At 30.0% G+C, this 14,474-nt stretch overlaps 1 protein-coding gene across 43 annotated transcripts in view; it reads left to right on the top strand.

Annotated features, from left to right (window-relative positions):
- The window catches only part of LOC148234762 (uncharacterized), a 564,675-nt gene that overhangs the window by 185,196 nt on the left and 365,005 nt on the right, over positions 1-14,474 (top strand). The window lies entirely within an intron of this gene.

The following is a 14,474-nucleotide window of genomic DNA, read 5'->3' as shown; positions in this document are numbered from 1 at the left end:
GAATTTAATAACTATTTTTTATCTCTGATATTAAACGAACATACAACAGAAAATATACTTTATATTCTAACTTCAAAGGCGATTATATAATTGATACAACGTTTAGAGTTGATGATTTAATATGTACATCGATAAATTGCTTCTCATGCACTGGCCGAGTATATATAAACAATTTCAAAGATTTTTGGAAGACTTGGAACGCTTTGGATTAATCCATTGAAATTAATACAACATTTAAATTTGTATCGGGATAAAAAATAACACATATGACATGTAAAATATGTTTAATAATTTTTTTTTACATACACATATAATTTATTTACAATTTTACCATTTCTCCGTAAGGATTAGCGTAATAGCGCGGCGGTGGATGGTTGTGAGTATTATGCACTTTAATCACTTGATCTAGAAAAGTTGCAGCTTTGCACTCGCATCGATTGCTGCTGTAAGCTGAACATCTCCACATCACAGTCCCAGAATCGTGACGAACGTGCACGTTCCTCCTTACAAACGTAAATCCGTCCACGTACAATAGTTTGCCTCCCCTGCCAGATGGGATAAACGTAGCTGAAATAATTAAATATGCAATTAATATCAATTCCATTCGTATTGCTTAATAGTCGATATAAACGATTAGAGAATATTTAAAATTGCACCTTTCAAATGGCCCTTAACGAAGGACAGGAAAACAAAAGGACCAATACATTGGAATATGGCTTTAGGTATTTAAATTACAAATGCCATGTGATTTGAGTAATGTGTTTTTCTAAATTTTCAGCTGCTGCACAACATTCCTATGAAAAAAAGATAACAACATTGTCTGTTTCCACCCCAAATCGTCGCATTGGCTAAATGTTCGAGCCTAGAACTTTCATGCGTAGTTTCTAAACTGCTAAGAAAATGATAACTTATAATAACAATAGCTTTGCTTTATATAAAATAAGCCATGAACAAAACCATATATATATTAAATTATTAATATTTGTTTAAATATATTTTTTTTGCACGAGTATGATATAGTGTAGCGGAACTGTTTTTTTTTATCATTTTTACCGAGCTTACCCACTATGGAGGACGCGGAATAATTTTGATGTGAATTTAAGATTATTTTTGTGTGCTTACATTGAACAAAATTTTGTTTTAATGTGTTTTGTTTAATAGAAGATTCACGTGTCAGTCATAGTGTGAACGATCGGTTAGCTAGACAACGGCGTAGAATCCAATTACAAATACAATTTTTGAGATTTTGTGGAATTAGGAAGTGGAGACTAAAATAAAATACAACATTAATTTGATAAAGGGATACTAAATATATGTCATGAAAACTATTTAGTTTTGTGGTCGTGCAGTAGATAAATTGTGCTTACATTGAACAATATTTAGTTTTAATGAGTTTTGTTCAATAGGAAATGCATGTGCCGGTCATAGTGTGAACGATTGGTAGCTAGACAACAGCGTAGAATCCAATTACAAACGCATTTTTTGAGATTTTGTGGAATTAGGAAGTGGAGACTAAAATAAAATACAACATTAATTTTATAAAGTGATATTATATTTCATGAAAATTATTTAGTTTTGTGGTCGTGCAGCAGAAAATTTTCTATTGTTTTAATTTGCATAAATACATAAAATAAAGTTTAACTTAAGATAATATTACGATATTGGTTACGCAGTACAATATTTTTAATGCAACTATTTATTAAAATATATTTTCTGTAAATTAAAATAAATATTATTTGCTATTATTTAAACAATAAATTATTAACAACCATTTCCAGTCAAATAATGTAGTAGTACTGTATTTTAAAATATAAGTTTTGTATACGTATTTTTTCTTTTTTAAATAAATAACTTAGTAGGCAGTTGATAATTCAGTTAAGAAGGCAATTTTGTTTACTTTGATCTAAAAAACTTGGGAGAAGCAATTTAAAATAAATAGTTACTGTAAATTTACAACCAGATTGCACAACTTATTTTCACACTAAATAATTCCGAATCATTAAAAATTAAAACCACATAGAAAAACATTGTGAGTGAGTATAAGCTGTAATAATGATTTAAAATTAATAAAAAATTTTTACTAATTCGCAGACTTTGATTGTAGTCTGTTGTCTCACTACTTATTTAGTAGTCGTTGACTGTGCTCACATGGTTGCAACGAATTTTTTTTAATAAATAAATAAATAATATTTTTTTTATTATTAATTACCTCCTTTTACTATGCTCTCGAAAATAAAACAAAGAAAAGTTGGGCAGTGCTATTTTAAAACATAAAAGGAGTTTACATAAAACCAATCCTTCATGCATACATTGAGCGTGGTAGCACTTATTTTAGCTATACCTCCTGATAGTTGTTAATGAATCATTTACTATAAGATAAAATTAAAATATAAATTAAATACAATATTTTTTACATTGAACACGAAACTCTTAACATAATATTATCCAAGTCTAATCATTTCTCCCGAGTTAGATTTATAAAAGCTCGGTGTAGAATGATTGTGAACACCGAATAATTTTATTTTTGATCCTAAAACTCTTGCGGTGCATTCACATCGATTGCCCCAATAAGAAGAGCACTTCCATGCCGATACTCCAGATTTGCCTAATCGTTCATTAGAGTATGTATATCCATTCACGTACAAAAGTCTGCCACCTTTACGGGACGGGATGTAACTCACTACAACACACAATAACATACAAATTACTAGTTGTGCCAATTCTAATCCATCTTGGAATTATTAGTATCATTCAGATTATAAAATACAACAACAATAAAAAAGTTATATGCATATTTTATTTAGAGTTACGTACATGTATTTTATACAATCTTATAATATATTCATTTGTGATGGTGAATATTTTATAAGAGGCACTTCATGATTGTGGACACCTTCCAATTTTAACAGCATGGATCCACGAACCTTCGCCGTTGATTTACACCGAGTTCTGGTGTAAGAGGAACAGTTCCAGCTTATATCTCCTGATTTGCGTAATCTTTCATTAGAATAGGTGTACCCGTTAACGCATAAAAGTCTACCACCTTTGCCAGATGGAATAAAACTCACTGAAATAAATAAAACATGTAAGTTTTTGTTCAAAATAAATAATTTCGTATACACCTAATAAAAAGTAGTAAAAATGGGATTAATATTGTAAAACAGCAAAGAGGCTTTTATCAATTATAAATAAAATGAAAACATAGGTATATATATATAAAATATTGTATTCAACGATTTACACAAATTCATAATTAAAATTACTTAAACATAATTATCACATACTTTGTGCATGTCAAATATTTTAACATAAAATCACAACTTGACGAATTCTCCAGTGCTACTTTTATAATACCGAGGCGCTGGATGATTGTGAGTACCTTTAGATCTAACCAATCTAGATCCCTGTACCCTGGCTGTACAGTTACAACGACTGCTGGTGTAAGAAGAGCAGTTCCAAGATGTTTCTCCTGATTTGCATAATCTTTCATTAGAATAGGTGTAACCATTCACGTACAAAATTCTCCCACCTTTGCCGCTTGGTATGTAATACACTAAAACAAAGTATAATTAAAAACAAACTTATTAATATTTATCATATAGGTTCATATTTTAGGTACCAATTAAATATGACATAATAAATTAGAGATCCAATTTAATACCGTAAGATAGGATCATATCATTAAAAAAGCTGAAAATATATTTAAAATATTTATATAAGGTTTCTAAAAAAATACAATTTTTGAATTATTAAAGGGTCGTCCCTGCGTAGCTCAGCTCGGTGCAAGATAAACATTAATTCCTAGTCGAAAGCGAAGTGGTGGAAGTGACAAGTTCTTTCTAAAGTAACTGAAGGATTTAAATTCAAGTTTGAAGTAAATGTAGTAAGGCCGGTAAGAAGTTGAAGAGAAAGTCATGTACCTTTTTTATAGAATATCGGTCTGAATAATCGGAAGAAGTTTGGTGAAAATTTTGTATTTAGCACCGATCATCCTGTTTTGTTCGGGACCTTTTTGAAAGTGCTGTATAACTGTTTAATGGATCTTCGCGTAGATATGTGATAGTCTGTATAGTGCCAATGAAAAACTCAATTTTCTTAAAAAGCACAAATAAATTCTTTGCGAAGATCAAGGGTCGTCATTACAATTTTATTATTACATATGAAACACAAACCTATAGAATATTTTCTTTTACAAAAACTGTTGTATACATATTTTATATAGGTTCGGGATTAAATTTTTTTTAATATATTTTATTATAAAGTCTATGTTACAGTGAATGTATTTTACCAGTAATTAATTTCATTAAATCATTGTAGCAAACCATTTATTTACAGTATCAGCGGTCTATACTATGACCGAAATTCGCAGAATTCATTCGTTGAACGAAGCAAAATGTTGGTAAGGCCCAACCTTTATTATCGTATAACGATTATCTCAAAAACAGGCGTGCGTCGCAAATTTTAGTGAAGCTTGTGTTAAGTTTTTGTATTTGTTGTTTCAATATGTCGTCGCGGTTAATTTATTTCCAGTTATTTATTATCTAGTAAAAGAATAAATTCGATAAAATCATGTATTTAAATGTTATTAATTCAATCAATAAAATAATAATGTTTTTTTGCAGTAATTGATTTAATAAATTATTTTTGGTAAAAACTAAGAAAAAAATACGAATATATTTTAATATCCGAATACTTTATTCATTATTTGAATAGTTAAAAACTACGAATAACTAAGAACCGTAATTGTGACATCACATAATTCGACAATTTACTATAATATTCAAAAGAAATTAAACCAAGCCCAAACGTAACCAAAACGAATTAGCTTAATGAAAGTTTTAAAGTTTCAGTTATTTTAGAACTTTCATCAAGTAAAAATATTACAAATATAGGGTTTATTTATAGATAAGAAAAGCGCGAGATTATGAGTCAAAAGCGCTTACATATGTACATAAACTAGAGATTCGATGCGAATCTCTAGTTTAATTTATAGATAACGTTAGTCAGCAATATGGAAGTGAAAGCTCAAGATTAAGAGCTAATGCTTGTACCGATTCTAAGCCTGCTGTCATACGCTTCAAAAATCGTGCGTTGAGCTCATAAACTCACACTCCTAACGTCCTGACGTGTACTCAATACGCGTTTAAGATTGTATGCTTTGAACTCGTAATGTCACACTTTAACGCTGGAGTTAATTATAACTCAAAAATTTATTTACTTAAATTTAAATTGATTTAGAATAAATAATGAATGATAAGAGGAAGTAAATATTATATAAAGGGTTACACAACATTTGGCGTCTAATCTATAATTATTTTTGAAAAACATTTCTAAATAACAGAAATGATTTACTTTATCTATAGCTTATTTATACAGAAATAAATGTTTACATTCATACATTTTGATATTTCGAACCATTCGGTTAAAATTAAAGCATCACATAGATTATTACTTAAATTAAAACATTAAAATCACTGAATGCTATAAAATTTAAGTTGTTTATAGTACGAGTGAAAGTACATATTTTATTATACATTTTTAAAACTAAATTTTGCTATAACGTATTTACAATGTATAAGTAAATACATTTTTTTAAATACAACGGTACATCAACTTCGTGTCTATTCTAACATATAATGGCTGAGGGTCAAATAGTAATGGATTTTAATAAATAGCTTTCATAAAATTAATAAATAGCCATAATTTTTAGATCTAAAATATTTAATGAATTACTAGAGTTTAACAAGAGATTACTTATATCGTTATAAAACTATACTTTTATAAAATCTCCAGTTGGTAATTTGTGATAACGAGGCGCTGAATGATTGTGAATACCTTCTGCTTTTAGCAGTGATGATCCCATAACCTTGGCTGTACACTTACAACGAGTGCAGGTGTAAGAAGAGCACATGTAGAAAGTTTCGCCCGTTTTCAATACCCGATGGTTGGAATAGGTGTATCCGTTGAAGTACAAAAGTTTGCCTCCTTTAACAGTTGGGATGAATTCAACTAAAACACATTTATATATAGATATAAACACTAGCGATGGAGGTGGAACCAACAAGTTAATCCAGAGGACCAAATTTAATAAATACAGGTGGTATATATAATGACATGCATATTTTATTATTTATTTATTACTGTTACAAACAATATTATAAACTATAATTTTATAAGATCTCCAGTATCACTTTTGTGATAACGAGGCGCCGGATGATTGTGACTACTATTTAATCTTATTATTCGATTTCTGTTAACATTAACTGTGCATTTGCAATGTCCTCGCATATAAGATGAGCACACCCAATAACTGTTACCATTTTTATATGATTGTCTATGAGAGAACGTATATCCTTTTGCGTATAAAAGTCTGCCGCCTTTGGTAGTTGGGATGTAATAAACTAAAACATAAAAAATATGATTTAATACATATATCATTTTATAAAATAGTAATTAAACTTAATTTGTATCATACCATTGACACAGTTTTAGATATTAGCGACCAGAAAATAATGTTATTTATTTAACTAAGACAACGATAGACGGTACCCTAGAGCGTCTATCAATTTTTAGAAACGCAAGAGGCGTAAGTCCGTCTCATAAGTTAGAGTACTGATATTGTATGTAATGTTTATAGAATAGCACACATAATAAATCATTATATAAGAATAATATTTATGAGGTAAACTTCCTAAAAACTGACGAACTGCATATACCAATTAGTGAGTACAAAGTTGATACTGTCATAGTCAACGAAATTTATCTTACCTTACGTAAACATAAAAATATATATGTCTCTCAAGAATTGGCAAAATAAGCTTTTTAACTTAGAAACAATAGCTTTTGAAACAATAGCAATTGTCGCTGGATATTTAATTCACTGGGAAATGAGATGCTTTGGAGCGATTTTGATGCCATGTTTAGACTTGGAAGCTATTGAATTGATATTTCAATGCTAGACCGAGTAGGTGTACTCATTCTAGTGCAAAAATATACCTCACCTAATATAATGAAATCAACTAAAATACATTTGTATATAAACATTTTTTTTTACTATAAACATCAAATATCAAGTCAATAGAGAAGAAGAAATTTGGTCGTAAAAGTAAAAAAAAGTTGCAATAGATTCAGTTTATGAATAAAAAAGGTAAATGATAACATGACAGGTGATATATAGATTGACATGTATATGTTATGATTTATTATTATTATTACACAAAGTATATTTGAAAAATTAATATTTTATAATTTCTCCAGTATCGCTTTTGTGATAACGAGGCGCCGGGTGATTGTGGGTATTAGTTAATTTTATCAGTTCATTTCCATTAACATTAGCTGTGCATCTGCAACGACCTCGAATGTAAGATGAGCACACCCAATAACTGTTTCCATTCTTACATGATCGTTTATGGGAAAAAGTGTATCCTTTTGCGAATAAAAGTCTACCACCTTTGGCCGTTGGGATGTAATCAACTGAAACACAAAAAAGTATTAGTAAATACTGATTTTATTATCTGATTCTCTAGAATAATAATTCAACTTCATTTACATCGTTTATACAGTTTTAGGTATTATCATAAAATACCAATATTTTCTTAATCATGACAACGATAGACGGTACGCTAGATTGCATTATTGATCGCCAAAAAGTCAATCATCGCAGAAAATTAATGTATGAAATCTGGACCAAAAGTTAGTATGTATTTTATGTAGTGCTTATAATATTAAATTACAAATTATTACCCCTTTTGGACAGTGGTTTCGACGTTTTAAAATTCTGCCTTATTCATGAGTTAATTTTTTAAATGTTATTCTTTTAACTTCAACTAATAAAAAGTGTATAAATCGCATAAGATAAATATAGGCTGTATGAAGATTGTGTAAGTAAAACTGTCAATAAGTTAATAGTAATTAATGATAGCATAGATATCACATCATAATAACAAATTTGTTGGGATCAACCGTGATTGTTGCAATAAAACTTGGCATATAGACATGCTTAAAAAAAATTATTACTTTATTTCTAATTTATAAAAACGAAGTTATTATCTTGTCAGCGTTATACAAAACGTTAATCAAATACGAAGAAATACGTCAAATATCTCTGCTACAGGTACCGAACCTTCAGACGCACATTGATTTCTTTTGATAATATTTTTTATTAGACGTCAAGCAATATTCTGTTTCCGCCCCAAATCATCGAAATTGGAAGAGACGTGGATTTTCCCTAATTTTTAAATGGTATATAAGCTCAATGGTTTCTACGTTTAATGTAGAAACCATTGCGATTAAAATAAAATAAAAATATAGTTACAATAGTTGCGATTTTGATGCCATGTTTAGACTTGGAAATTTTATTATTTTAACTATATTGTAATTTATTCAAGAGAGTGCTGTTTGTATATTTGTACGACATAAATACAATTATATACCACTTAAAAACCCCTACTCATTGCCCTATTAAAATTATGACATTTCTCGGACTTCCTCAGACAACATTTTTATTAGATGTTATGGAATATTATGTTTCCGCTCCGAACTATCTTTATTGGAAGGGACGTAGACTTTTAATATCAAAGATTATGAATTCACTTTCATAAAAAATATACTTTCTTTAGATCAGTGATTCCCAAAGTGAGGCGCGGAGTAGATTTAAATAAGTTTATTTAAAAAAAATATAACACTACTTTAGTCCAAATACATTTTCACCAGCAGATATATATTTTACCTATTGAAAATATAATTAAGCAGATTAAAAAATAATTGGGATATATCATGCTCTAAAATATCTATGAAACTCTATGTGACATTTGCGAAACGTCTTTTTTCTGTTTAAACTCAAACCTAACCTAATGAAAGTTCTAAAAGTAATTATAGTTTTAGAACTTTCATTAGGTCAAGTCCAAAATATTTCTCTCAGGAGAGAATAAGTAGAAAAAGAAGTACAGACAGGCGTTGCATCTCGAATATTGCTCAATAGTTTGTCTGCATATTACGCTATATTTTAAAAATATGATGCTCTCCTTACCGTTATTCTTATATGAGTAATAGTTCAAGAGTATTCAAACCGAATTTTAGGCAATAGGAGGGCGCAAAAAACAATTATTACTTCTCGGAAGTCAAAAATTCACGTCAAAAGCAATAAAATCATGTCGGAGCCGTCGCAGTAGGAACGCTCGGTAACGTGGTATAAAATTATAAATTAAATACAAAGCACATATATTATTTATTATTTAAAAAATAAAATATAAATATGTAGTAATATGAGTTCTTAGAACATATACATTATTTTTAATGATAAAAAATAAAACAGTTTCTATTTTTTTGAAAACAAAGATGAACTTGACATTTATTAGACATCCATCTAGATTTTCCTTTACAGCCAAGATTTTTACAGAGAATTGGTAATTATTTTTCTGAATGTTTTGGCATGTGATCTACATTATCAAACCGTACTTCAGGAATTAGCTTTCTTTCAAAAGTTTCCATTTCAAATTTAATTGGGATGTTTTCGTCATTTGCATTTGAAGGTCGCCTTCTTATTTTACCAGATGAATATGTAATGTTTTCTTTGAAATGACCTATTATAATTACAAATATAATTTAATCGCTCAGGGATCTATAAACTGTAATGATTTTATTATAACATAAAAGGTCACACGGTAAAAATATCGCACGATAAAAGTCGTCACGGTAAAAAGTCCCCACGGTAAGAAGGTGGCACTTTAAGATGTTGACACGACTAATTTTGCAATTCAGTTTTTAATAAAAATTAAATACTATTGCTTATGTCCAATTTGCATTAATTAGAATACTTGAAATAAAAAGGTTACACGGTAAGATGTTGTAGTTTTACCGTATGTGCTTTGGGTCAGGTGAAAAAAACTAGCGTCTATATTATCTCAAGTAATTTATACAATAATAATAGCACTCACTTTTAGATAATCTCAAACAATGTTAATATAACGTGCAATCTTTATACTGAAGTATATTTTTAGTATATCTGAACAGCGCAAAACTTCGTGTAAGACAGATGGGTACCAGACTATTTAAATAGGGGGAGCTTGCTCTGCATTGTGTGAGAGAAGTAGGGGTTGCAGTTGAGATACATCTGTCCTTTGCTTATTTGCATATTAGGTCTATCTAATTTAAATACATTTCAGTGGAAATCGGTTTAAATTAAATATATGTATTATAAATAAGAAACAAATGTATATAAAATAATTTATTCGTTAGTCATACAAACGTAAGGCTACACTCTTATTAACCCTCCAGTAGGTGACTTGTGATAACGAGGCGGTGGGTGATTGTGGATACCTTCAGCTCTCAGCAATAAAGATCCAATAACTTTTGCTGTACATTTACAACGAGTGCAGGTGTAAGATGAGCACATAAACGTCGTTTCTCCCGTTTTCAATAATCGTGCATGGGAATAGGTGTAACCGTTCAAGTATAAAAGTCTGCCTCCTTTGCCAGTTGGGATGAATTCAACTAAAACAAATAAATATGTATATAAATACAATATTTTACGCAACGCGCATGATTATAAGGCCCATGAGCAACCGTGAGTTTCGCATCGAGGCGTTGTGAGCGAACCGATGCTCCGCTCGACTTCCTACCTGGGCTGTCGTTGAAGACAACCGCGGTTGGTTAAGCCCGGCACGAATTTATTGATGGTCTCCCGGCATCACTACGTTTGTTAGAGACAGGTAGAGGAAGTAAATGGGATAGAGAAGGCAGCGGTCGATCAAGCTCTGCTTGCTTCGGTTATATTTCGAAAAAAAAAATGAATAACACATATCTTAAAAAAAGTGATTTATAATTTATTATCATCAAAAAGGTGCTTCTTCCGGCTAGTTAAAAATCTAAATATAGATAGACACAGGACGGCACGGAAATTTAGCTTGGGTTCTACTAAATGTGAAGCTCGCTTTCATATGACGTGCCCAGGCAATAATAATATTAAAATATGTAAAATACATCTGTTTGCGGAACTTTACACTTTAAATTATTGCATATGTTAAGCAAGTTGTAGATAACTTAAACAATGAATTAAAACATAATGTACCTAAGCTAAATGTATGTTTAATACTTATAAAAAATAAACAATAATAAATGTTAGGCGTTTTTAACATTTTGTTTTCTGCGTATTTCGGTCATAGTAGATGCCACTGTGGGGTATCTTATTCTTGAAACACGCGTTAATGAATGTGACCAAAAATGATCATCCATCATCAATTGAGAATTTAAAGGATTGGACCACACAAAGACCCTCGTTACGACTAGAAAAAAGGGTTTTCCATAAATAACCCGCAATGATTCTCCAGTGTATTGAATGAATATTTCTTTGTTACGAAACGGTCACAGGAAACAATATATCACTGGAAGACAACAAACATCGTATGGTCAAAACATTTTCGTTGCACAATTGGACTTTGGAGATGTCCATCAAGCAAATGTCACTTTCTAAAGACATACATATTTCGTTACAACGATTGGCTAAATGATCGCTGCATGATTGTGATTGATCAGCCTTTTTCAGCCCTTAATACGTAAGAATGGTCTCCAATGAGGACCAGGTACACACCGGCAGATATTCGAAGATACACTTACATCATCCCTCCGCCAGCTTCTCCACGACCGCTCGGAGAATAACGATCTCGCCCATCATAGTCTGTCGCAATATGTAATATAATCCAATGAAATTCTTACTAGTTACCTACGTCTTACTGGCTGCGAAGTCACACCTCAAAGGGTGAGAATCCCGAAACCACCGATAAACACTATTTACAAATATTTTTCGTAGGCGTGTTTTAGGACACTTACTGCAGTAATTTTAATCATATCGATATGAAACATATTTTAAAATATCTCTTGTGAATATCTCAGTTATGTTCGTTAGTTTAATTATAATAATCCGCTATCTTGTTTCACAGCGGCGGCTATTCAAAATTTAAAAATTAAAATTTTGCTAAAAAAGTTGGAGAAAAAATAAAAAATAAATAATAGTATATGAAAACTTAAATATTAAAAATGTTTTTTGTTTTAAATACACTAAAATTATATGAAACTTTTTTTTACATAAGTTTACATAATTCTTGTGGTCCTAACAAATAAATTGTAATTAATATGTAAATATATTTAATAATATACTAAATAATTATTAAATAAATTTTAATTGAATAAATGCCTCCCCTTTGCTGCAAGATTGTATTAGGAGCGCAGAGCCGTAAGTTGGTCGCATTCGCAATAGCGAAAATAAGGCGGTGGAGTAGTGTTGAAGGGGAGAATTAATTACAATTAAATAATAATTTAATTTTTTGCTGTAATACACCGCCTTAATTTTCGCTATTGCGAACGCCACCGACTTACAGTTCTGTGCTCCTAATACATAATATATATATAATACGTAATATATGCATAATAATATGACATGTACACTCGGTGTACATCATAGGAAAGCATAGAACTAGAATATTACAAAAAATATATTTTCTATAATATTTAAATTAATTACGTGTATATTAAAATAAAACACTAAAAATATTAAACATGCAATTTATTGTCAGATCTATGATATTTATTTATTAATCCTGATGTAAATAGACTTTCTTTGTATGTCAATTATTAACGCCACAAATATAGCGCTTATAATATAAGCTTCTAAAAATCACTCTTATTATATTTTTAACCTTTCATTTGCCAAAATCCGATGTATTAGTTTTTGTTACTTTGGCGAAAATTGCCTGATCCAAGGCTAATATAAAAATCATTTTTAATGGTATATGCTTCAGGGGAAAATAACATGTTTTTATTTTAATGTAGTACATATATATCTAGACAGTAGTCCCAATTAGAGGGTTATGACGTAACACATTGTGCTACAATAAATATATGTGTAAAGTATGATTTATTTATTACTGGCACAAACAATAATATTCACTAGTATTTAATGAGTTCTCCGTTATCGTTTTTATGATAACGAGGCGCCGGGTGATTGTGGTGCCATTTAATCTCAACAGTCGATATCCATTAACATTAGCTGTGCATTTGCAATGACCTCGCATTTAAAAAGAACACATCCACAAACTTTCTCCTGATTTATATGATCGTTTAAGAGATAATGTGTATCCGTTTGTGTATAAAAGTCTGCCACCTTTGCCAGTTGGAATATAATCAACTAAAACACACAAAAACAATAAGTTATTACAATATATTAATAAAGTGAAAAATGCATGTCATTTAATGGCATGCTCAGAAATTTGTATTTTGTAAATTCTCATCTCAAAAATCAGCAAATTTATCTATAAAATTATCACAGCCTTTTTTTGTTAAAAATTAAATTTTTTGTTAAAAATTGAAATGTTTTACAATGACTGCATATTTTTATACTGTTGCATAGGAAAGGGTGAGTCCATGCAAGAAGATTTCGAGTCATTTTTAAAAAAATACAATGAACGGGAAGTAGTGAAACAATTGGTTTATCTCTCAAATAAAGTCTAAAAAAACGGTCTAGAAACTATCCTGAATATATTTTTTAAATATGTTATTTTAGTGTAATCATATTAGATTACATTTTCACTGGTTAATATATTTTTATACATATATGTGCTATAGTATTGTATGATTTCAACTTTTCCATATGTAGTAATATATACATTTATATATTTATCATTATTTATTTACATGCAATGTATAAATGTTACTGTATTTTTCAGTAAAGGTATATTTTCATTAGTGAAGTCCAAATACATTTTCACTAGTAGATATTTTTCTACTAGCGAAAATTTAATTTAACTGATAGTGAAATTATATGTTGCTCTAAAATGTCTATGAAACTCAATTTGTCAGTTGCGAAACATCTATTTGCTGTTCAAACCCAAAACTTCTAAAGCTTATACTAATTTAAGAACATTCATTAGGTCAAGTCCAAAATTTAAATTAAGCTAACTCATCTCTCATGTAATAAAAAGCGAAAGAAATAGTTTCACTGCACTATGTTTTAAAAATATTATAGTTTTCCTTATCGATTTTACAACAGACTTTTAATATAAGAGTATTGGTTAATGTATATTCAAATCGAATTTTGGTCAATAGGAGGGCGCAAAAACAATTATCACTTCTCAGAAGTCAAAAATTCACGTCAAAAGCAATAAAATTGTGACGGAGCCGTCGCAGTGGGAACGCTCGGTAACGAGCGTTCCCACTGCGACGGCGACGGCACGATTTTATTGCTTTTGACGTGGATTTTTGACTTCTGAGAAGGGATAATTGTTTTTTGCGCTCTTCTATTGGGCAAAATTCGGTTTAGTTATGATTTATTCGATATTGACTTATCGTAAGTCGTAATATTGATATATAAAAACTTATCTTAATGAAATGGAAATATTAACTATACCCCCCCCCCCTCCCTGAAATTACGTCCCTGGGCTGAATTATATATTAATAATATAATATTACCCGAATAAAGACAA

The sequence above is a fragment of the Plectrocnemia conspersa genome, unplaced genomic scaffold, assembly GCF_051122295.1.
Source record: "Plectrocnemia conspersa isolate PC_06_02 unplaced genomic scaffold, ASM5112229v1 ptg000005l, whole genome shotgun sequence".
NCBI lineage: Eukaryota > Metazoa > Arthropoda > Insecta > Trichoptera > Polycentropodidae > Plectrocnemia > Plectrocnemia conspersa.
Note: the sequence above shows the minus strand (reverse complement) of the source record. Positions and strands in the feature narration are given on the sequence as shown.